The sequence below is a fragment of the Bison bison genome, unplaced genomic scaffold (assembly GCF_000754665.1).
Source record: "Bison bison bison isolate TAMUID 2011002044 unplaced genomic scaffold, Bison_UMD1.0 scf7180017864538, whole genome shotgun sequence".
NCBI lineage: Eukaryota > Metazoa > Chordata > Mammalia > Artiodactyla > Bovidae > Bison > Bison bison.
In genome coordinates, this window is record NW_011495086.1 from 5,520,171 (window position 1) to 5,543,908 (window position 23,738).

Sequence of the window (23,738 nt, forward strand, 5' to 3'; positions counted from 1 at the left end):
AAAAAAAAAAAAAAATTAAAAAAAAAAAAAAAAAAAGAATGAGCAAGGAGATTAAATCAGGAATAAAAAAATTCTCCCCAAAGAAAGTTCAAAATGAGATAATTTTATAGGTAAAATCTATGAAAAAATTAAAGAATACTTATCTTAATTATTCTTATTAAAGAAAATAAATGAATACTTTTAAATGTATTATTTAAAATTTTAATATATATAAGTCCACAAAAAGCATAGTCTATATTATTTGCATGCATGGATTATGTGTTAAAGTTGTCAACTGCTGCTACAAAATATTCATGAAGAAGTGTGAAAATGATACAAATAAATAAAAATTGCCAAAACAATTGTGAGAAAAAAAAAATTCTGCTGTGATTATTAAACTGAAGATATGTATTAAATATACTTTTCCTGGCACTCTGAGATATTTTCTAAGCATTGTGTTTTACGTATATTAAAACATATTATTTTATTTAAAGAAAATTGCATTATTTAAATTATTGTATTATCTTTAAGAGAATGGACTTATTCCTTATTATCTTAATTGAAGCTGGAATAAATTAAAATATATTCCAAATCTAACTTTAAGATAACAATGGGAAGAATAATAGCCTCTAAGTCTGGCAGGCTTCTCAGGGAGTCTCCAATGGTAAATGAATCTGCCTGCAATGCAGGAGACCCAGGTTCGATCCCTGGGTCAGGAATATCTCCTGGAGAAGGAAATGCAACCCACTCCAGTATTCTTGCCTAGAGAATCCTGTGGACAGAGGAGCCTGGTGGGCTCCTGTCCATAGGGTCGCACAGTGTCGGACACGACTGAAGCAACTTAGCATGCATGCATGCATTGAATATCTAAAATATTATTTCTTAACATCTCTTAACTACATGAAAAAGAAAGAATAGTTCATGTGACATCTTTTGTTATCTAAATCATGATTTACCTTCCATATTATATTTCTTACTCTGGAAAGAGTTCTTAATATATAAAAGTGAAATCATGAGAATCATAAGGAAAGCTCAGGCCATCATTAAGTTTTCCATTTCTTTGATTTTAATTGTTTCTTTTAGTTTTGCATTTCTTATTCATCTAGCTGTTTTCTTATATTCACCCCCTGCTTCCTCCATGGAAATGTGCATTTACCTGGATAGCAGCATTTGACTGAGAATTGGTTAATGACATGAAAACAAAAGGTGATACTTACAAGTTTAGGGTCCTATTTCTTAACAGCAAGGAAGCCTCTTTCCTTCCTGGAGGTAATATCCCCTCATGAGCCATATGTAACTTTTATTCTTCCTGCAGTTGTGAGGGTAGGACCAGGAGTCACAGAGAAAAAGTGTATTGAAGATGAACATGACCCCCTAACCCTCCTGAAGCACTGTTCTATGAGTTGTTACATCTATGTTTATATGTTATTTAAACCTTTGGATCAGCTATATAAAAGGTAATATGTATCTTGCTTAAATGTTTGGGGTTTCTTTGTTACACCAGCTTAGAGCTGACATCAAAGTTGGTTAAGAAAAACATAACCCCTGGTCTCCAGGATTAGATAATTATTATTTTTACTAAAGATAATATCCTTTCACAGTCTGATAGAAATTTATAATGGTTAGTTACATGTATTATAAAAGTTTATGTGATTATCCAGTTAATTTCTGATTAGCCATTTCTCCATGTTCAGATATAAATTCTATAATTGACTCTTATTTGAAAAAATAAAAAAATGTTAACACACATCAATACACTTGTATTTCTGTTACCTTTCTTTCAAATAATTCACATGCCTTTTTAAAGTCTACAGTGATGATCAACCAACTATTAAAATGGATAATTCATTGGTAACTCTTTTGATAATCCTTAGTGACCTTGGATTTTCAGCTTTGTCAACCTCTCAATAACCACTTATAAAAGTCAGATGAAAGAATTGGTCCCTCAAGAAATCCCTTAAATGAAGTAAATTTTAAAATCTTTTCATGCATTACACTGCCAATCACTGTGGCTAGTCCCAGTCAAGCTCCATAATTAGTATTCCATGGTAGGGATTCCCACCTGTGCTATGTTGTACAACATCCTGAAGTGAAGAGGGGTATAGGAAAGAAAGGCTCCCCGCAGACCTCTACATGACAGAATGTGTGAATCAATTTTAATTAATTCTGCCTCTTTAAATCTGCCTGCTCTTTAGGAAAGATCGCTATCTGCCTCAGACGCTGTGGCAAGATAATTAACAGAAGCCCTGCTGGATACTGATAACATAGGCAGCAGCTGATACCTGTGACACAAACTCCCTGGCATCCAAGTACCATAGAACTATGAGAGGAAAGGACATGGAGTGCAGCTCAGCATTAATTGTGCTAAATAAGAGCAACGTTAGCAGCGCACATTATAGGGTATTATTTATCTAGCATGTAACGGAAGTAAAGAAAATTGCTTCTAAAACACTGTCGCTGGTGATGTATAGAACAGTCTTATGGACTCTGTGGGAGAGGGAGAGGGTGGGAAGATTTGGGAGAATGGCATTGAAACATGTAAAATATCATGTATGAAACGAGATGCCAGTCCAGGTTCGATGCACGATACTGGATGCTTGGGGCTAGTGCACTGGGACGACCCAGAGGGATGGTATGGGGAGGGAGGAGGGAGGAGGGTTCAGGATGGGGAACACAATGTATACCTGTGGTGGATTCATTTTGATATTTGGCAAAACTAATACAATTATGTAAAGTTTAAAAATTAAATAAAATTAAAAAAAAAAAAAAAAAAACACTGTCGCTGTTCTGCAAATATCTTAAGACCATTCTGGAAGAGTATCTCTAAATACAACCACCCGTAGTTCCTATCATAAGCAGCAGTGTGTGCATGATACCCTGCATCGCAACTGGCAGAAAGTAAATAAGTCAAACAAAAATTATACCTAAAAGAAAAAACTAGAAAGTAGTAAATTACAAAAGTCAAGATTAAACATTATATGAATATCTCTAACATCCATTTATCATATAGTTTGTGTTTGTCAGAGCCTGTGCTCTTTCCTTTTTCTTATAAAAGTAAGAATTCTCTAATTAGGAATAATTGAATAGTATTAAGCAAGCCTTGTGTTGAGCTTCCTGGTGGTACAGATGGTAAAGAATTGGCCTGCAATTCAGGAAAGACTTGGGTTCCACGCCTAGGGTGGGAAGACCTCCTGGAGGAGGAAATGGCAATCCACTCCAGTATTCTTGCCTGGAGAATCCCATGGATAGAAGACCCTGGTGGAATATGGTCCATGAGGTTTCAAAGACTCAGACTTGACTAAAGAGTTGGAGACAACTAAGTGATTAAGTACACACACACAAGCAAGGCTGGTATACTTTGTTTGTTTTAACAATACTAGAACCCGACATCATCTTTTTTAGTTCCAAGATTTGTTCATCCATTCAATGAAAATGTTCACAGTTACAAGAGCCTAATATTTATTTATCTATTTACTTACAGTGGTCAATGGAGAGGTCACAACATTTTTACTAATGTATACAGTGAGACTTTGAAGGAGGAAATGACAATCCACGCTAGTATTCTTGCCTGGATAATCCCATGGACAGAGAAGCCTGGTGAGTTACAGTCCACAAGGTCACAAAGTGTCAGACCTGACTGAACATGAATGCACAAAGTGGGGGTGATGGAAAAAAGAACCGTCTCTATCTTCAACACGATTCCAAGAGTCACTCTTTGTTAAGAAACATAACATTCTCTAGTTAATTTCAAATTTTCACTTCCAATAATGTTCTATCATACATCCTCTAAGGAGTCTTATATTTAGAGTTTGTATTCTATATTTTTTTATTATCTATTGAGAAAATAAGAGGATTTTAAAAGTGGATAAGATCCGTTTTGCATAAGGAAATGAGTAAACTCAGGCTCAGAGAAGTCAAAACACTTAACTAAGTCATGGAGGTGGAATTAGACTTGGCAACCTGGGCTTCTAACTTGTGATCCAGCATGTATTTCAGTAGCAAGACTGCTCTGCAATTTCAGAAAAAGAACACTTAGATTTATTTCAAGGAGGCCACCACAAATGGACTCTTTCTTCAAAAACCTTACTTTATTCTTCCCATTTTCTTCAACCTCTAGTTTGCACATACACACTTCAAAACTGAAATGATACTTTCCTGTCCTAGTTCTAAACAATTCTAAGAAAATGTTTTACCCTGTTTTTTGCATAAAGCAAAAACACTATGAATAAACAATATGAAAAAAAAGTTTCTGCTTGCCTCAGGGAAACTGTTTTTTGAAGACATAAAAGTAATTGAAATAGCATACTTATCAATCAGTGCTTGCTTCAATGCCCTTTCCTATTTTCATTCATTCATAGAGAGCTCTCATGCCATAAATGACACCCAATCCAAACTGTCCCTTGAATTGCAAGACTGGACCTAAATTCACCAGGTTAGGAAATTATTTTTGTTACTTTTTAAAAAATTTTTATTTATTTTAAATGGAGGCTTATTACTGTACATATTGTGGTTTCTGCCATACTTAAATATGAATTGACCATAGGTATACATATTTCCTCTATAACTCTGTCCTCAGAGTTCCAAAGAATAGCAAGGAAAGATAAGAAAGCCTTCCTCAGCAATCAATGCAAAGAAATAGAAGAAAACAACAGAATGGGAAAAACTAGAGATCTCTTCAAGAAAATTAGAGATAGCAAGGGAATATTTCATGCAAAGATGGGCTCAATAAAGGACAGAAATGCTATGGACATAACAGAAGCAGAAGATATTAAGAAGAGGTGCCAAGAATACACAGAAGAACTGTACAAAAAAGAGCTTCACGACCAAGATAATAATGATGGTGTGATCACTCACCTAGAGCCAGACATCCTGGAACATGAAGTCAAATGGGCCTTAAAAACCATCACTACGAAGAAAGCTCGTAGAGGTGGTGGAATTCCAGTTGAGCTATTTCAAATCCCAAAAGATGATGCTGTGAAAGTGCTGCACAACAATATGCTATCAAATTTAGAAAACTCAGCAGTGGCCACAGGACTGGAAAAGGTCAGTTTTCATTCCAATCCCAAAGAAAAGCAATGCCAAAGAATGCTCACACTACCACACAACTGCATTCATCTTACACGCTAGTAAAATAATGCTCAAAATTTTCCAAACAAAGCTTCAGCAATACATGAACCGTGAACTTCCAGATGTTCAAGCTGGTTTTAGAAAAGGCAGAGGAACCAGAGATCAAACTGCCAGCATCTGTTGGATCATGGAAAAAGCAAGAGAGTTCCAGAAAAACATCTATTTCTGCTTTATTGACTATGCCAAAGCCTTTGACTGTGTGGATCACAATAAACTGTGGAAAATTCTGAAAGAGATGGGAATACCAGACCACCTGACCTGTCTCCTGTGAAAGCTGTGTGCAGGTCAAGAAGCACCAGTTAGAACCGGACATGGAACAACAGACTGTTCCCAAATAGGAAAAGGAATCCATCAAGGCTGTATATTGTCACCCTGCTTATTTAACTTTTATGCAGAGTACATCATGAGAAATGCTGAGCTGGAAGAAGCACAAGCTGGAGTCAAGACTGCAGGGAAAAAGATCAATAACCTCAGATATGCAGATGACACCACCCTTATGGCAGAAAGGGAAGAGGAACTAAAAAGCCTCTTGATGAAAGTGAAAGTGGAGAGTGAAAAAGTTGCCTTAAAGCTCAACATTCAGAAAACAAAGATCATGGCATCTGGTTCCACCACTTCATGGGAAGTAGATGGGGAAACAGTGGAAGCAGTGTCAGACTTTATTTTTCTGGGCTCCAAATTCACTGCAGATGGTGACTGCAGCCATGAAGTTAAAAGACGCTTACTCCTTGGAAGGAAAGTTGTGACCAACCTAGATAGCATATTCAAAAGCAGAGATATTACTTTGCCAACAAAGGTCCGTCTAGTCAAGGTCATGGTTTTTCCAGTGGTCATGTATGGATGTGAGAGTTGTACCATGAAGAAAGCTGAGCACTGAAGAATTGTCACTTTTGAACTGCGGTGTTGGAGAAGCCTCTTGAGAGTCCCTTGAACCACAAGGAGATCCAACCAGTCCATCCTGAAGGAAATCAGTCCTGGGTGTTCATTGGAAGGACCGATGCTGAAGCTGAAAGTCCAATACTTTGGCCACGTCATGCGAAGAGTTGACTCATTGGAAAAGACTCTGATGCTGGGAGGGATTGGGGGCAGGAAGAGAAAGGGACGACAGAGGATGAGATGGCTGGATGGCATCACCGACTCGATGGACATGAGTTTGAGTGAACTCTGGGAGATCGTGATGGACAGGGAGGCCTGGCGTGCTGCAATTCATGGGGTCTCAAAGAGTTGGCACAACTGAGTGACTGAACTGAACTGAACTGAACTGAACTGATACATATGTCCTCTTTCCTCTTTCATCCCTCCCACCCTATACTCTAGGAAACCAGAACTGAGAAAAGACATGTGTACCCCAATGTTCATCGCAGCACTCTTTACAATAGCTAGGACATGGAAACAACTTAGATGTCCATCAGCAGATGAATGAGTAAGGAAGTTGTGGCACATGTACACAATGGAATATTGCTCAGCTATAAAAAGGAATGCATTTCATTTTGTTCTAACGAAGTGGATGAGCCTGGAGCCTATCATACCAAGTAATGTTAGAAATAGTAAGAAATTATTTTTAATGAAACTCTATATGTCCCTGATAGCTCCCTTCTGAGATGTCCTTAAAGTTCTGTCAAGATGTTATCATTTGTGTTACTGAGGTTCTTGGGAGAAGCAGAATCAAAAGAATGTGTCTTTATATAGAGAGCTTGACTCTTGTGATTGTGGCAGCTGACAAGTCTGAAATCTTCTGGATGGGCTGGAAACCCAGAAAAGAAATGCTGCAGTTCTTGTGCTGGCAGAATCCCCCTTCCTTGGAGAAGATCAGTCTTTTTCTTAAGGTTTTCATTTTTCTTCAGGCCTTAATGAGGCCCACTTACATTATGAAGCACAATTGCTTTATTCAAAGTCTATGGATTTAAATGTTAATTTCACAAAGTATATCCTTACAACAGCATCCAGATTATTTTTAAGACGTATCTGTGTAGTAGGCCCTAGTCAAAGGGACACATACATTTAACATCACATATCTTATACCAGCAAATTAAATAAACATTTTTCTTGACTGATGTTTTTTTTCTATGGGTCTTTTTGAGAAATTGTCCACAGTAAACAGCTGACACAGTGCTTATAAACGAAGTTTGTGTGTGAGGGCATGTGTGCTCACTCACTCAGTCATGTCTGACTCTTTGTGATCCCATGGACCATAACCTGCCAGGTTCTTCTATCCATGGGATGTTCCAGGCAAGAATACAAGTGGATTGTATTTCTTTTCCAGGGAATTCTATTTCGTTATCCAGGGAATCTTCCCAACCCAGGGATTGAACCCACATATCTTGAATCTTCTGCACTGCTATGCAGGTAGTTTACTACTAATGCCACCTGGGAAGCCCCAAAACAATGACTAGCAAATAGAAAATACTCAATAGGTACTTGAAAAATAGAAGAATGAAATAATAAATTAAGTCATATATATGGTATATTATTTTCAGAGAAGGAAATTATGTTAAAAATGACCTCATTATGTAAACATATGTACTGTTTAAATACTGAAATTCTCCTGCATTGCAGTAATTGAAATTCAATATGAACAAGACATAATTAGAGCACAACCTCTTATGTATGTAACACAAATATCCAGACCCACAACACACACAAATATCATTCACTACTTTGTTTATGGTTGACAATAATTGTGTTCCTATGGGAAATTAAAATTTAAAATTCTTTTTTTCATTATTCATGCAAGTATCATTTGCTTTAGTGATATGCTTAGCCTTCTTACATTGTTTCACAAATAGGGCTCAAACATTTTTTTATATCTCATACATAACTGTCTTTTTGTCATACTTCACCTTAATATGTGTTTTTCAGGTGGCGCTAGTGGTCAAGAAACTGCCTGTCATTTTAAATGACATTTTAAAGGTTCCAAACTTACACTCATATTGACAGGTCTCCATCTCAAAAAAACCCAGGTAACAAAGATAACTAGAATTAAATTGATGTTCCCTTGTTCATGATGATTCAAGAAGTAGTAGTCTTCCTGATTTATAGCCTAGATCTTATACTAACAACATTTCATGTTGAAAATGTTTTAATTATGCTATCCCTTAAATCTTTACAAAAACCTGTTAAAATGAACTAATTCTTTTTTTCTTTTTAAAAATAACTTTAATTATTTTTAATTTTTTATTTTTTCTTTACAATATTGTATTGGTTCTGCCGCACATCAACTAACTTTTTGTATTTCAGTAAAAAATGGAAACTGCCTGGGGAAGGGGGTACCTATATCTACTTGTATGAAGCGCATGTGACCTGCAGCATGCCACCTTGGACTCTGTGATTACAAAATAATGAATAATCCCAATATTAAGTGCTATATAAATGTTTGTCAAACTGTACTAAACTTTTGTGGAAACATTTTAAAAGGCTAACTGTACTGAAACCTTCTAGATTTTTGACTACACAAGAAAATATTTTTCTGTGTTCATCCTTCTAATCTAAGCATTAAGAAACATTTGAGAGGCTTATGATAAGGATATGCACTATAATAACTTTATGCCTTATCTCTCAAATCTCCTATGAATGCACCAGAGTAGGCCTTGGTATTTATCCCAACATTAGACAATTGTGAAAACTAATAATTATTTTACTTTTTGATTCAGGGAATTATTTAAATCAATTTTTCTGTACCAAGAGTTAGCTCATCTGGGAAAGAAACTCTTCTATCAGAAAAAGTGATGCTTTAATTGGTCATTAAAAAGGTCTTAAATGTCTTATTTAAAGATCGTTAAAGGTCTTATTCCTCTTGCTGAATTCATAGTTAACTCTAAAGAAAATGTTTAATAAATTACAAAATGTAGGTGTTCCCCCATCAAGTTGTTCAATTACAAATAATAATCTATGTATAACTTATTGCACCTTAATAATTAAAACTTAACTTCTACAGAATTTCAGATTTGCAAGTTTTCAAATATACACACACACACACATACATAATTTAGCCTTAAAAATGAAATCGTTCTAGGTTATACACCTAGTAAGCAGACTGATAAAGTCAATCATATTTTAATAGAAAATTCAGCCCATGTTTTAATACTAATTACATGTGTGTGTTTGCACCTGCACATGTGTACATATGTGTTTAAGTATAGTCAAGCTATGATTTTTTCCAGTGGTCATGTATGGATGTGAGAGTAGGACTATAAAGAAATATGAGCACTGAAGAATTAATGCTTTTGAACTGTGGTGTTGGAGAAGACTCTTGAGCATCCCTTGGACTGCAAGGAGATGCAACCAGACCATCCTAAAGGAAATTGGTCCTGAATATTCACTGGAAGGACTGATGCTGAAGCTGAAACTCCAATACTTTGGCCATGTGATGTGAAGAACTGATTCACTGGAAAAAACCCTGAGAATGATGGGAAAGATTAAAGGCAGGAGAAGTCGGGGATGACAGAGGATGAGATGGTTAGATGGCATCACCAACTTGATGGACATTAGTTTGAGCAAGCTCTGGGAGTGGGTGATGGACAGGGAAATCTGGCATGCTGCAGTCCACAGGTTGCAAAGAGTTGGACATGACTGAGCAACTGAACTGACCTTTGATATGTGGATATAGATGAACTCAGTTTTTTAAAGTGCATGGTTCTTATATAGAAAGAGTAGTAATAATAATATGGGGAGATTATTACTAATTGATCTTCACTTAAGAAAAAGAAAAATCAATTCTATCACAGAGATATTTTGACATTTATATTTGTGTTCCAGGCAGTAAGTAGTTCTTAAAAAAATAGTATTACATCATTGTGTTTTAAAGTTTGTTTTTAAATATATAGCATAATAGAATAGTATTATTTATTTTAAAAACACTGATGAATCATTCATTTTATGTTAAAAAATTAGACATTCATTACTCTCAATGATTTAGATTCCAATATAATATACTGAGTGGGGCAGAAAGTTGTATTACCATCTTTTTGTCAAGAGAACCATTTATAACCTTGAAATCTGAGCTGAGACCATTTGAATCCACATCACTTAATGATCACGACTGAGAACTGAAAAGGATTCCCTGGTGTCTCAGATGGTAAAGAATCTGCCTGCAATGCAAGAGACCTGGGTTCGATCCCTGGGTCAGGAAGATCCCCTGGAGAAGGGAATGGCAACCCACTCAAGTATTCTTGCCTGGAGAATCCCATGGACAGAACAGCCTGGTGGGCTAGGGCCCATGTGGTCACAAAGAGTCAGATATGACTGAGCAACTAAAATAGAACATCATCTGTGCGACACTGATAATTGTGTTGTCTAGGACATTCTTTTACAGAAAGATAAGAGTGTAAACTAGTAATTTTATTCTTTGGTTCAGGTACTTCCTATAAACATATTTATCTGGACAAAGAATGTATTCATCTGGGCAAACAAATCTTTATCAGGGTATTAGTTATCTTACATGAGCAAGCAATTTGATTTTCAAACAACCATTTAGTTTTCATTATCTGCTTGGAGATCAACTCCTTTTCCTGCACACCAATTCTAAACTACAGTGTTATAACCTGCTCATTTCCAACCACTGCCCTGCATGAAAATATCCTCCATAAACCACTTAAGCCCAGTTCCCCAAACACTAAAACCACATAACACTAAATATCTATGTTTACATCTAGACGTTTAAGGCACTTCACATCTACCTTGATTCTACCTAGAATCTATCTTGATTCTATCAAGAATCTTGATATTCTACATCACTGCCATAAGTCTAATACACCATGCTAACATGTGGGTGTGTCGTATTTTCAAAAGTCAAGAATTGACAATCTACTGGCTTTTTATCTGCACTGCAATCTAATAATCTAAGTATCTTAATAAATGTGCTGAATAATTGAACATTCTTATATATTTTCAATAACCTCAGATATGCAGATGACACCACCCTTATGGCAGAAAGTGAAGAGGAACTAAAAAGCCTCTTGTGAGGTTTAAGTGAAAGTGAAAGTTGAAAGTGGAGCATGAAAATGTTGGCTTATATATTATCTTATATATTATCAATAACTTCAGATATGCAGATGATACCACCCTTATGGCAGAAAGTGAAGAGGAACTAAAAAGCCTCTTGTGAGGTTTAAGTGAAAGTGAAAGGTGAAAGTGGAGAGTGAAAAAGTTGGCTTAAAGCTCAATATTCAGAAAACAAAGATCATGGCATCCGGTCCCATCACTTCATGGGAAATAGATGGGGAAACAGTGGAAACAGTGTTAGACTTTATTTTTCTGGGCTCCAAAATCACTACAGATGGTGACTGCAGCCATGAAATTAAAAGATGCTTACTCCTTGGAAGGAAAGTTATGACCAAACTAGATAGCATATTCAAAAGCAGAGACATTACTTTGCCAACAAAGGTTCATCTAGTCAAGGCTATGGTTTTTCCTGTGGTCATGTATGGATGTGAGAGTTGGACTGTGAAGAAGGCTGAGTGCTGAAGAATTGATGCTTTTGAACTGTGGTGTTGGAGAAAACTCTTGAGAGTCCCTTGGACTGCAAGGAGATCCAACCAGTCCATTCTGAAGGAGATCAGCCCTGGGATTCCTTTGGAAGGAATGATGCTAAAGCTGAAACTCCAGTACTTTGGCCACCTCATGTGAAGAGCTGATTCATTGGAAAATACTCTGATGCTGGGAGGGATTGGGGGCAGGAGGAGAAGGGGATGACAGAGGATGAGATGGCTGGATGGCATCACTGACTCGATGGACATGAGCCTGAGTGAACTCCGGGAGTTGGTGATGGACAGGGAGGCCTGGTGTGCTGTGATTCATGGGGTCGCAAAGAGTCAGACACGACTGAGAGACTGATCTGATCTGATCTGATATATTGTTTGTCTCTTAAAAAAGGACAAGCATCTCAGAACCACTTCTGTAAGACTTTACCTTCCCTTATCAATAAAATAATAAAAAGCTGCCTTATGTTTTATTTAACTTAATGTCAAAGCATATTTCTATGTGATACATTTTCCTTTAGTTCAAATAACATAAATGATCAGAAGCTATCTATATCAAAATATAAAGGGAAGCACTTTTATCTTCCTGTTTAGATTATGATATTAATTTGTGAAATAATGTGAAAGAAGAGTTACGATATGCTCACAATTTAAATGTAAATGTAACTGAATGTACTTAAGTGATTAAATATGGTCAATTTCATTAAAAATGTAAAATGTATGAATGTAAATTTCTATAGACATGAAAAATGAAATGTATCAATGGTTCTTGCACATGAGTTTCATAGACTTTTCTACTTGAATCTCTGAAAATTTGTTAAGTTAATTCAGTTTCTCGTTTAGCAACCTGTTCCATCTTTTGGTCTATAATCTATAAACAGTAAGAGTATAAAGCTTAAAAGATGGACCGACATGCCATTTCTCCCACTGTGCCATAAAAATGGTAAGCTACTGGCTAAAGATGTTTCAAATTTAGGTAAAACTTGATTGTTTTCTTTCTGATCATTGAGTGATTTTTCCCTTCTAAAATTTAGCTATGTTTATTCTATCAAATGAAATTAACTCTACATAAATAATTTAATATTTTATAACCACAAAGAACACACAGTCTTGGGAAGGGAACAATAATAAAGATACGGAAATCCATCCAATTTCCTTTTTCATCAATTAGATAATTAAAGTCTAGAATTTTTACACCAGATTCCTTTGATTCTTTCTCTCTATGACTTACAGAAACGTGTAAGGCATTTTTATATTACATAAAAAGCTGAGATAATATGAGCTTGACAAATTTACATAAGAAACCTAATAAAAGTTTAGTATGTACATACATACTGTATCATTGTTCACATTTAACTTTGAAATAATTTGATTTTGCTGAAAGGTCGAAAGGAATCCTCAACATATTCTATACATTCTCTAATCAGATTCTTACATTGTTAACATTTTGCCTCACTTACTGTGTTATTTATGCTCTAACATCCAATGTATGTTTTAATGAAACAGTTATGAGTAAATTGCAGATATTTTGAGTCTGTTCTTCTAAATTCTTTAGCTTCACTTCTCCTGGAAAATCACTGCATAGTCAGTATACAGGAATACATTTTTTATTAATAATTGCCAAATCCAAGCTGTAGTGATATCCCACTATTGTCCTTTATATATATTTATGAGTATGTGTGTGTATTTTTCCTTCTTTGCTATCATGGTTATATAAATACATTAAGGAAGGAAGGAAGAAAAGAATGAAAGAGAAGAGAGGGAAGAAAGGAGGAAGTAAGGTAGAAAGGTAGAAAAGAAAAATGCAAAACGTTTTCCTTATAGCAGACTTCTAAAAAATGCAGAATGAATTGCCAAAATGGAGAATGAAATTAGAGGGTAAAGGTATAATGAAGAATACGACACTATATAATCTCAAAGATTATCCCCCAAATTACTTTTTACATATGAAGGGAAATATTGCTCTATACTGGAAAAAAAAAATCAAGTATCACCTAAATTACCTTAATGAAGGCTCAAAGTGAACCTCAGCAATAATGGGAAACATTATTAGCACTTTCTTTGTGATATGATACCCTGAGAAGGGTATGGCATCACTTCATGGTGCTGTGCTTAGTCTTTCAGTAGTGTCCAACTCTTTGTGACCCCATGGACTGTAGCCTGCCAGGCACTCTGTCCATGGGAATTCTCCAGGCAAGAATACAAGAATTGGTTGACATGCCCTCCTCCAGGGGATCTTCCCAATCCAGGCATTGAACCCAACCCAGGTATCCTGCATTGCAGGTGGATTCTTTACTATCTGTGTCACTAGAAGGGTATGACACCACTTCCATGGTATTCTTGCCTAAAATGACTAACCTGAATGCAGTCATGAAGAAATATCTGGAGAAGTCTAACTATGGGTTGGAAAAAATGGCAACCCACTCCAGTATTCTTTCCTGAAAAATCTAATGGATAGAAGAGCCTGGTGGCTACAGTCCAGTGGGGTCACAAAACATCCAACATGACTGAGTGACTGAGCATGAGCACATCGTTACTCAGTTGCTAAGCTGCGCCTGACTTTTTGTGACCCCGTGGACTGTACCATTCCAGGTTCCTCTGTTCTCCACTCTCTCTCAGAGTTTGCTCAAATTCATGTTGATCGAGTCCGTGATGCCAACAAACCATCTCATCTTCTGCTTCCCCCTTCTCCTTTTGCCCTCCATCTTTCCCAGCATTAGGTTCTTTTACAATGAGTCAGCTCATCGCATCAGGTGGCCAAAGTACTGGAGCTTTCAGCTTCAGCATCAATCCTTCCAATGAATATTTTGGGTTGATTTCATTCTATCAAATACATTGCCTATGCTCTTCACAAATACTAAGATCATGAAAGAAAGTCTGAGAGATTGTTACAGATTAAAGGACATTCAAAATATATAACAATGATATGCACTGAATCCTAGAATGGAGGGATACTGTGTATTTTATATGCATATAATTAATAAAAATGACTGATGTAATTCTTGTCTTTTTCCTTACATCAAATAAAAGAGCACAGTATTAGTGAAAACAATGAATTTCAAGATGCCATGACAATCAAACTTGAATTAAAGTATATGTTCACTTTATTCTTATTTCCATGATTCAGGACAAAAGACAAGCATCAGAGATTGCTATGAAATAAGGCCTATGTCTGTGCACCAAATCACTGGGTCTAAGACTGCTCCCTGTTCATCATTATTAAAGAAACTTCACATCCAAAATGCACACCTTTAGAAACTGAAGCAGCTGAATGACACTAATGATACACTAAGGAGTAAATTTTAAAATATCTATTGAATACAGAATATAAATATGATTGCAGGGCAGGGGAGAATGATATGTCCAGACTATCATAGTAATTAATTATGTGAGAAAGCCTTTGTTGATACAGGTCTAGTGAAGAGAGTCTATCACTCAGTTGAATAGGAGAGCTCCCTGTTTTTGGGCCAGCATAATTCACAGATTTGCAGAAGACTGTGAGAGATCTAGAATCCCATGTCACGTGAGTTAGTGACTGTTACCAGTAACTTCTAGAGTTAATCATTTTCACAAATTAAAGTACAGGAAACTTGTCAGCAAGAGTAATTTTTTTACCAAATAGTCAGCTAGACTATTTTCACTGCCATTTAAATACTCCAGAGTTTCAAAAACAACTTGATTTTCATCTTGGGTGTATGTGTATGTATAGTTTCTTTCTACACAGACCAGGTAAAATCTACAGATCAGAATGGGACTGATTTTGAATTTTAAGTCTTTTGAGACATAAATCTTACAGAAGATATAATTTGACAGAATGCATTCAATAGATATATCCTTACTAGACATATCATATGTACACATATCTAGTTTACTACATGTATTATAGTTTAAAATAATTAAATGTTTTACTGACATTTTTCCTAATTTTAAAATCTGGTCATACCTGCACTGAGATGTACACACACCACACATTACTGATTTTTTTTTTTTTTTAATTATGAGACAATTCTACTTGCAGTAGGTTTTGAAAATCTATTTTAAAAATCTAATTATATACTTCCTAAATTCCATGGTAAGAAGAGTTATCTAAATAAAGTAAATCTTCAAAACTTTCAGAATATATTTTATTTACATCCTTAGAGCATATATAATTTTTAAACAAGATACACACAAGTGTATGCTACTTGTATGCTACACAAGTAGCATAAAAAATATTTTAAGAAGTCAACTACATTAAAGTTTAAATATTAAATGTACAATCTAATTTTTAAAAGGGAAGAAACAAATGAAATTATTTATCATATAGAAATCAACTTATAGATATTGAAAACAAACATATGATTACCAAAGGGAAAATGTGAGAGGGAAGGGATAAATCAGAAACTTGGGAATTAAAAAGATTCATAAGAAGTACAATTTAACTATCATCCTAGCAAAACAACCACTGGATTTCTAAGTATTAACAAAGATGTAGACAATAGGGATAATTTCTTTAAATTCCATTTCAATATATGTGCTCTTAAAAATGTGCATTCCATATCCACAAAATTCAACTTCCAGATATCCTAGAAATTTGTTTGTACAAGTACAGACAGACATGCATAAGAAGCTTTATAGTAGACTCATTTGCAGGAAGAAAAATTAAAACACCAAGGGAGGAATAAATAAATACCAGAATACATACATTAAAACTGTGCAGTAGTCAAAATGTGCAAAACTGACTACATTTGTGAAATACACATGAATTGTTGGAATATTATATTGAATTATAAAGTCATACTGCTAAGGATAGGCAAATTATAAGTCCATTTTGCACGCTTTAATATATTTAAAACAGTGCTCTAGAAACAGTCTGATGGGATGGGAGTGAATGAGAAAATGGAATATGCACTTGGGAGACTTCAATTTAATAAGTAAAATTTTATTCCTAAAGATAGGTGGTGAGTACACATTACACACTAAATTTCTTTGCATATTTTTATATGCATAAGAAATTTCATAATACACCTACATAGTTTTATACTTATTATATGTATTTGACCATGATTGGACTGTTTGCAAAATAGACTATACTGAATCTCATGCTTGTGGATTTTTAAAAATCCATTTTGCCTAGGAATTGATCTTATTTAATGTGATTTTACAAAGTTTTGGGACATTTTGAATACTAAGATGCTGCATGGTATACAGACAAACAGAATATTCAATTTTCTTGAGGTCTTTGAATGTATGTAAGTATAAAATTAGCTTGGACTTTGAATGCCACTTAATTGTGTATAAACACTAAATTATTAATCAATAGTCATCTTAGATTGACTCCTTAATGTTGGCATTTCAATAGAAAAGCATTATTTTTTGAACTGATAGAACTGTTTTGTTTGCATTTTCAACTAAACAGGAGAAAGTAAATTAAATCAAGATGCAGCTATCTCAAGAGAATATTAGGTTTATTGACTGATAAAACAGATTAAACCCAACCAAACCCATTCAAATCAGTTAATTAAAAATGAGGACAATTTTATGATATAATAATCACCTAAATATATGAAGCTTATAGTCACTGTGCAATATTTATTTATGGTTTTAAATGTACAATCCAGCTTGTTCCAAGGAGTTGTGAACCAAAATCAATAACACCAATTATACCTAGCCACCTGAATGAGTAGTACTGAACAAAATTTTATACCTAAAATTTCTTTAAAACTATATCGTTTGGAGGCTGGGGAATGAAAGCTTACTATAGTTAAACAAAATATAATTTTTCCCTTATATCAAAGCTTTATTAAAAAGTAATTAATTATACCACGACTTTCAGTTCAGTTCAATTCAGTTGCTCAGTCATGTCCGACTCTTTGCAACCCCATGAATTGCACCATGCCAGGCCTCCCTGTCCATCACCAACTCCTGGAGTTCACTCAGACTCACGTCCATCGAGTCGGTGATGACATCCAGCCATCTTATCCTCTATTGTCCCCTTCTCCTCCTGCCCCCAATCCCTCCCAGCATCAGAGCCTTTTCCAATGAGTCAGCGCTTCACATGAGGTGGCCAAAGTACTGGAGTTTCAGCTTTAGCATCATTCCTCCCAAAGAACACCCAGGATTGATCTTCTTTAAAATGGACTGGTTGGATCTCCTTGCAGTCCAAGGGACTCTCAAGAGTCTTCTCCAACACCACAGTTCAAAAGGATCAATTCTTCCACACTCAGCTTTCTTCACAGTCCAACTCTCACAGCCATATATGACCACAGGAAAAACCATAGTCTTGACTAGATGGGCCTTTGTTGGCAAAGTAATGTCTCTGCTTTTGAATATGCTATCTAATTTGTTCATAACTTTCCTTCCAAGGAGTAAGCCTTTAGAACACTGTCATTTTTAAAAGCCATATTTCTCTTTCAACTCACAGTTTCTGTATAGAGCACAGTCATTTAAACTATGGTCTCTGAGTAAAAACCGAAAATATTTCTTAACAGGATGATTGGATAATTCATTGTAGTTATCAGGTTATCAATATTGCATTTACAAATTCAGTGAAAGAATTCAGAAAAGTTTGATCTTGGCATTTGGAATTATTATCTAAATCTTCTTACTCTTAGGATATAGCAGAAAGACTGAACTCACATGAGTTTTCAACTTAGTATAACTATCTCAGGCTCTGTTTCTCATAAACTATAGGACTCATACAACCTATTTTCTTCTATAAATTGTAGTCAAGACACATCAGAAAGGCAGTATCTTAATTCAATTCTAAGTAAAATGCAGTTTGAAAATTATATCATCTGGAAACTAAACATGTATCACAATGCATTCCAAAATAAATAGAACTGAAAAACTCCATTCAAAAGCATTCAGTTATTGAGTGTTTATTATATTGCAGGAAATAGACAAGACACAGGAGCACAATATTGAAAAGATACAGAAACAGCATTAAAGCATTTATAACATATTCTGTGTGTGTGTATCCCCAATTGTGTCCAACTCTTTGCAATCCCATGGAGAGTAGCCCGCCAGACTCCTCTGTTCATGGAATTTTCTGGGCAAGAATACTAGAATGGATTGCCTTTCCTAAAGAATGCAGACAGATCACCACTGTGCCACCTGGGAAGCCCTATTTATAACCTAAATGGATTTAAAATGTAGAGTGTGATTTGTCCATACAGTATTGTTTTTTTGTTATTAGCATAATGGTAGAATAAATAAAGTTTTGTTTTCTGAGAAATAAAGGTGACAGGAACTTAGAACAGCAGCATTTCAGTAGTGTGAAACTAAGAGAAGCTATATTCAGTTGTTTAACTTTGCCTTTAAAGAAAAGAGGGAAAGTATTAAAGATACAGGTGGGATGATCCCAACACTGGGAGCCAGGACAAATAGACTCTACTTGAGTTCCTGCCACTGGCTTCTTGTTTAGTCATAAGTGATCACTTTTGTTCTCTGGGATTCATTTTTTTAAATTGTTTATTAATCCTTTATTGGCCATATCATTTACAAGTATCTTTTCCTAGTCAGTAGGCTGTATTTTTGTTTTCTTTGTGGTTTCTTTTGCTGTTCAACCACTTTTAAGTTTCAGTTCAGTTCGGTTCACTCACTCAGTCGTGTCCGACTCTTTGTGACCCCATGGACTTCAGGACCCCAGGCTTCCCTATCCATCACCAACTCCTGGAGCTTACTCAAACTCATGTCCATAGAGTCAATGCTGCCATCCAACCATCTCATCTTCTGTCATCCCCTTCTCCTCCCGCCTTCAATCTTTCCCAGCATCAGGGTCTTTTCAAATGAGTCAGTTCTTTGTACCAGGTGGCCAAAGTATTGAAGCTTCAGCTTCAGCATCAGTCCTTCCAATGAATATTTAGGAGGGATTTCCTTTAAAGTTTAATTAGAAACAATTTGTTCATTTTTGTTTTTATTGTCTTTAAGAAACAAAAACAAACAAAAAAGATTGTTGCAATTTATGTCAAGGAATGTTCTATGTTTTCCTCTAGGAATTTTATAGTATCCAATCTTACATTTAGGTCTTTAATTCATTTTTATTTTTTAAAATGTTATTGGAGAATGTTCTAATTTCATTTTTTTACATGTAGCTGTCTAGTTTCCCAGCAACATTTATTGAAGAAATCGTCTTTTCTCCACTGTATAGTTTTGCCTCTCCTGTCATAGATTAGGTGACCATAGGTGTATGGGTTTATTTCTGAGTTCTTTATTCTGTACCATTAATCTATATGTCTATTTTTTTTCTGTCAGTACCATACTCTTTTGATTACTGTAGCTTTTTACTATAGTCTAAAGTCAGAGAATATGATTCCTCTAGCTCTTATTCATCCTCAAATAAAATAAAATTAAAAAAAAAAAAAGATTGTTTTGGCTATTTGAGGTTTTCAGTGTTTCAATACAAATTTTTAAATTATTTGTTCTAGTTCTGTGAAAAAATACTTTGGTATTTTGATAGAAAAAGAAAGCCATTGGTATTTTGATAGAATCTGTAGATAGCCTTGGGCAGTATGGTTATTTTAACAATGTTAATTCTCTCAATCCAATAACACAGTGCATCTTTCTACTTGTCTTAGAGTTTTATGGGTACAGGCCTTTTGCCTCTGTAGGTAGGTTTGTTTCTAGGTATTTTATTCTTTTTGATGTGACAGTAAATGGGACTGTTTTCTTAATTCCTATTTCTGATACTTTGCTATTAGTGTATAGAAATGCAATAGATTTCTTTATGTTACTTTTGTATTCTGTATCTTAACTGAATTCATTGATGAGTTCTAGAAGTTTTCTGGTGGTGTCTTTAGGATTTTTTAAACATATGACATCATTTTCAAACAGTGACAGTTTTATTTCTTCCTTTCCAATTTAGATTCCTTATATTTCTATTTCTTCTCTGATAACTGTGTGTATAACTTCAAAAACTATGTAGCATAAAAGTAGTAAGAATGGGCACCCTTATCTTGTTTCTGATCTTAGAGGAAGTGTTTAATTTTCTCACAATTAAGTATGATGTTAGCTCTAAGTCTGTCATATATGGGCTTTATTATGTTCAGGAGATCCTCTGGAAAAAGAAATGGCAACCGACTCCAGTATGCTTGCCTGAGAAATCCAGAGCAGAGAGGACCCTGGTGGGCTACAGTCCATGGGGTAGCAAAATAGATGCAACTTAGCAACTAAATAACAACATGATCCCTCTATACTCACTTTCTGGAGAGTTTTTATAATAAGTCGATGCTGATTTTTATCAAAAGTTTTTCCTTTGTCTATCATGATGATAATATAATTTACATTCTTCAATTTGTTAATGTGTGTATCACATTGTATGATTTGTAAGTATTGATAAATCCTTGCATCTCAGGGATAAATCCCACTTGATCACTGTGTATGAGCCTTTTAGTATATTGTTGCATTCAGTTTTCTAGTATTTTATTGAGGATTTTTGCAACACTATTCACTAGGGATATTGACCTATAATTTTTTTTTTTTTTTGCATGTGATATTATGTCTACTTTTGGTATCAGGGTTTTGCTAACCTCACAGAATGAGTTTGGAAGTGTTCTTTAATATTTGGCAAAACTAATACAATTATATAAAGTTTAAAAATAAAATAAAATAAAATCTATTATAAAAAAATAAACTGTGATTTTTTGTAAAAGTTTCAGAAAGATAGGTGTTATTTTTCTCTAAATGCTTTGTAGAATTCACCTGTAAAGACATCTGGTCCTGGACTTTTGCTTGTTGGGACTTTTTTTTTTTTTTTTAATTACTGCTCAGATTTAATTACTGTTAACTGATCTCTTCCTATTTTGTATTTACTGGTTCAATCTTGAGAAATTGTATTTTTTTAAAAAAATTTCTTCTACAATGCCATTTTACTGGTTTGCAGTTGATTATTGTAGTCTCCTATGGTCCTTTGTATTTTTGTGGTATTGGTTATAATTTCTTCTTTCTCATTTTGTTATTTTATTGATTTGGGCCCTCTCCCTTTCTTTCTTGATGAATCTGCCTAAAGCTTAATCAATTTTGTTTATTATTTTCAAAGAACAAGCTGTTTGTTTCATTGATCTTTTCTATTGAGCTCATAAATGCAGTATCAAAAAAAACAAAAAAACAACCTTATTATAAAATGGGGAGAAGAACTGAACATTTTTTTTCCAAAGGGAAAAATGCAGATGGACAACAGTTACATGATAACATACTCAACACCACTAATTATCAGGGAAATACAAATCAAAACCGCAATGAGCTCACCCTTCACACCTGTCAGAATGGCTATCATCAAAAAGAACACCAATGGCAACTGTTGGTGACTGCTGCTGCTGCTAAGTCACTTCAGTCGTGTCCAACTCTTTGCGACCCCATAGACAGCAGCCCACCAGGCTCCTCTGTTCCTGGGATTCTCCAGGCAAAAATACTGGAGTGGGTTGCCATTTCCTTCTCCAACACATGCATGCATGCTAAGTCGCTTCAGTCGTGTCAGACTCTATGTGACCCTATGGACAGCAGCCCACCAGGCTCCTCTGTACACAGGATTCTCTAGGCAAGAGTACTGGAGTGGGTTGCCATTTTCTTCTCCAACTGTTGGTGAGGATGTGGCAAAAAAGGAACCCTTATACACAGTTGATAGGAAAGTAAACTTGTGTAGCCACGTGAAAAATAATATGGAGGTTTCTAAAACTAGAAATTACACTACTATATGATCCATCAATTCTGTTCCTGGGTGTATATCGAAGAAAAAACTATTAATTTGAAAAGATGCATGCATCCCAATGTTCATAGCCCCATTATTTACAATAGTTAAGATATGGAAGCAACCTAAATGTCCATCAAGGGATGAATGGATAAAAAAAGATGTGGCAGTGTACACATGCATGTGCACACACACACACACACACAATGAAATACTACTCAGCTATCAAAAGAATGAAATGCTGCATTGATAGCATCATCAATGGACTTGGAAGTTATTGTGACAAGTGAAATAAGTCAGACAAAGACAAATACTGTACGATCTCAATTATATGTGGAATCTAAAAAGCACAATAAGCTAGTGAACATAACATAAAAGATGCAGAGGTACAGACATAGAGGACAAGCTAATGAATACCAGTGGTCAGGAGGGAAAGATAGGGGATGGAAGACTAAGAGGTCCACACCACTGGGTGTGAGACAGGCTCCAAGGACATACCATACACCATGGGGTGCATAGCCAATATTTTTAATAGCTGTATATGGTGAGCAAAGTTTAGAAATTTTATAAATATTTTTAAATTGTTGAGATATAAAGTGAAGCAAATATATTAGATAACCTGTATCCTATAACTATGAGAAAACCAATACCATGTGAAATTAAACATATAACAACTAATTAGATATCCCTTTCCCAGTACCATTATTTTGTAGTGAGATAAAAATCAGATTCTTTATCATCTGAGCCACCAGAGAACCTGGCAAAAATTGTTAAAGGAATAAAACTATTTGAAACATAACTTTGTTAAAGAATTACATCCTCTCTTGGCTCAAACTCTTTTGACATCAGCATTCAGTATGATCACTTGTAGCAACAAACCCACCCTGCCAAACAAACAAAAAACACTTTTTTCTTAGGAAAAAAAAGCACCTTTTCTAATTACCTCTAATTCTCACATGCAGGAAGCTATTCTATTTTAATTTTTCTTTAGAGGAGGAAAATGAAGAGCTACATAGCTATATTATGAACAAATTCCTCAGACTAATCCTTGTCAGTAACTAGACTGAGGACAAACATGATGAGTTAAAAAAAAAAAACAATTTAATGTTTTCTTATGATTTTTATGGAAATCTAAGATTAGATGATGAATTTTGATGTAGAAAGAATGCCTAGTGATTGATATATTTAATGGCCCTTAAACATATTGCTGCTAAGTCGCTTCAGTCATGTCCAACTTTGTGCGACCCCAGAGACAGCAGCCCACCAGGCTCCCCTGTCCCTGGGATTCTCCAGGCAAGAACACTGGAGTGGGTTGCCATTTCCTTCTCCAATGCATGAAAGTGAAAAGTGAAAGTGAAGTCCCTCAGTCGTGTCTGACTCCGACTCCTAGCGACCCCATGGACTGAAGCCCACCAGGCTCCTCCGTCCATGGGATTTTCCAGGCAAGAGTACTGGAGTGGGGTGCTATTTTTGCCTTAAATTTGTGCCAA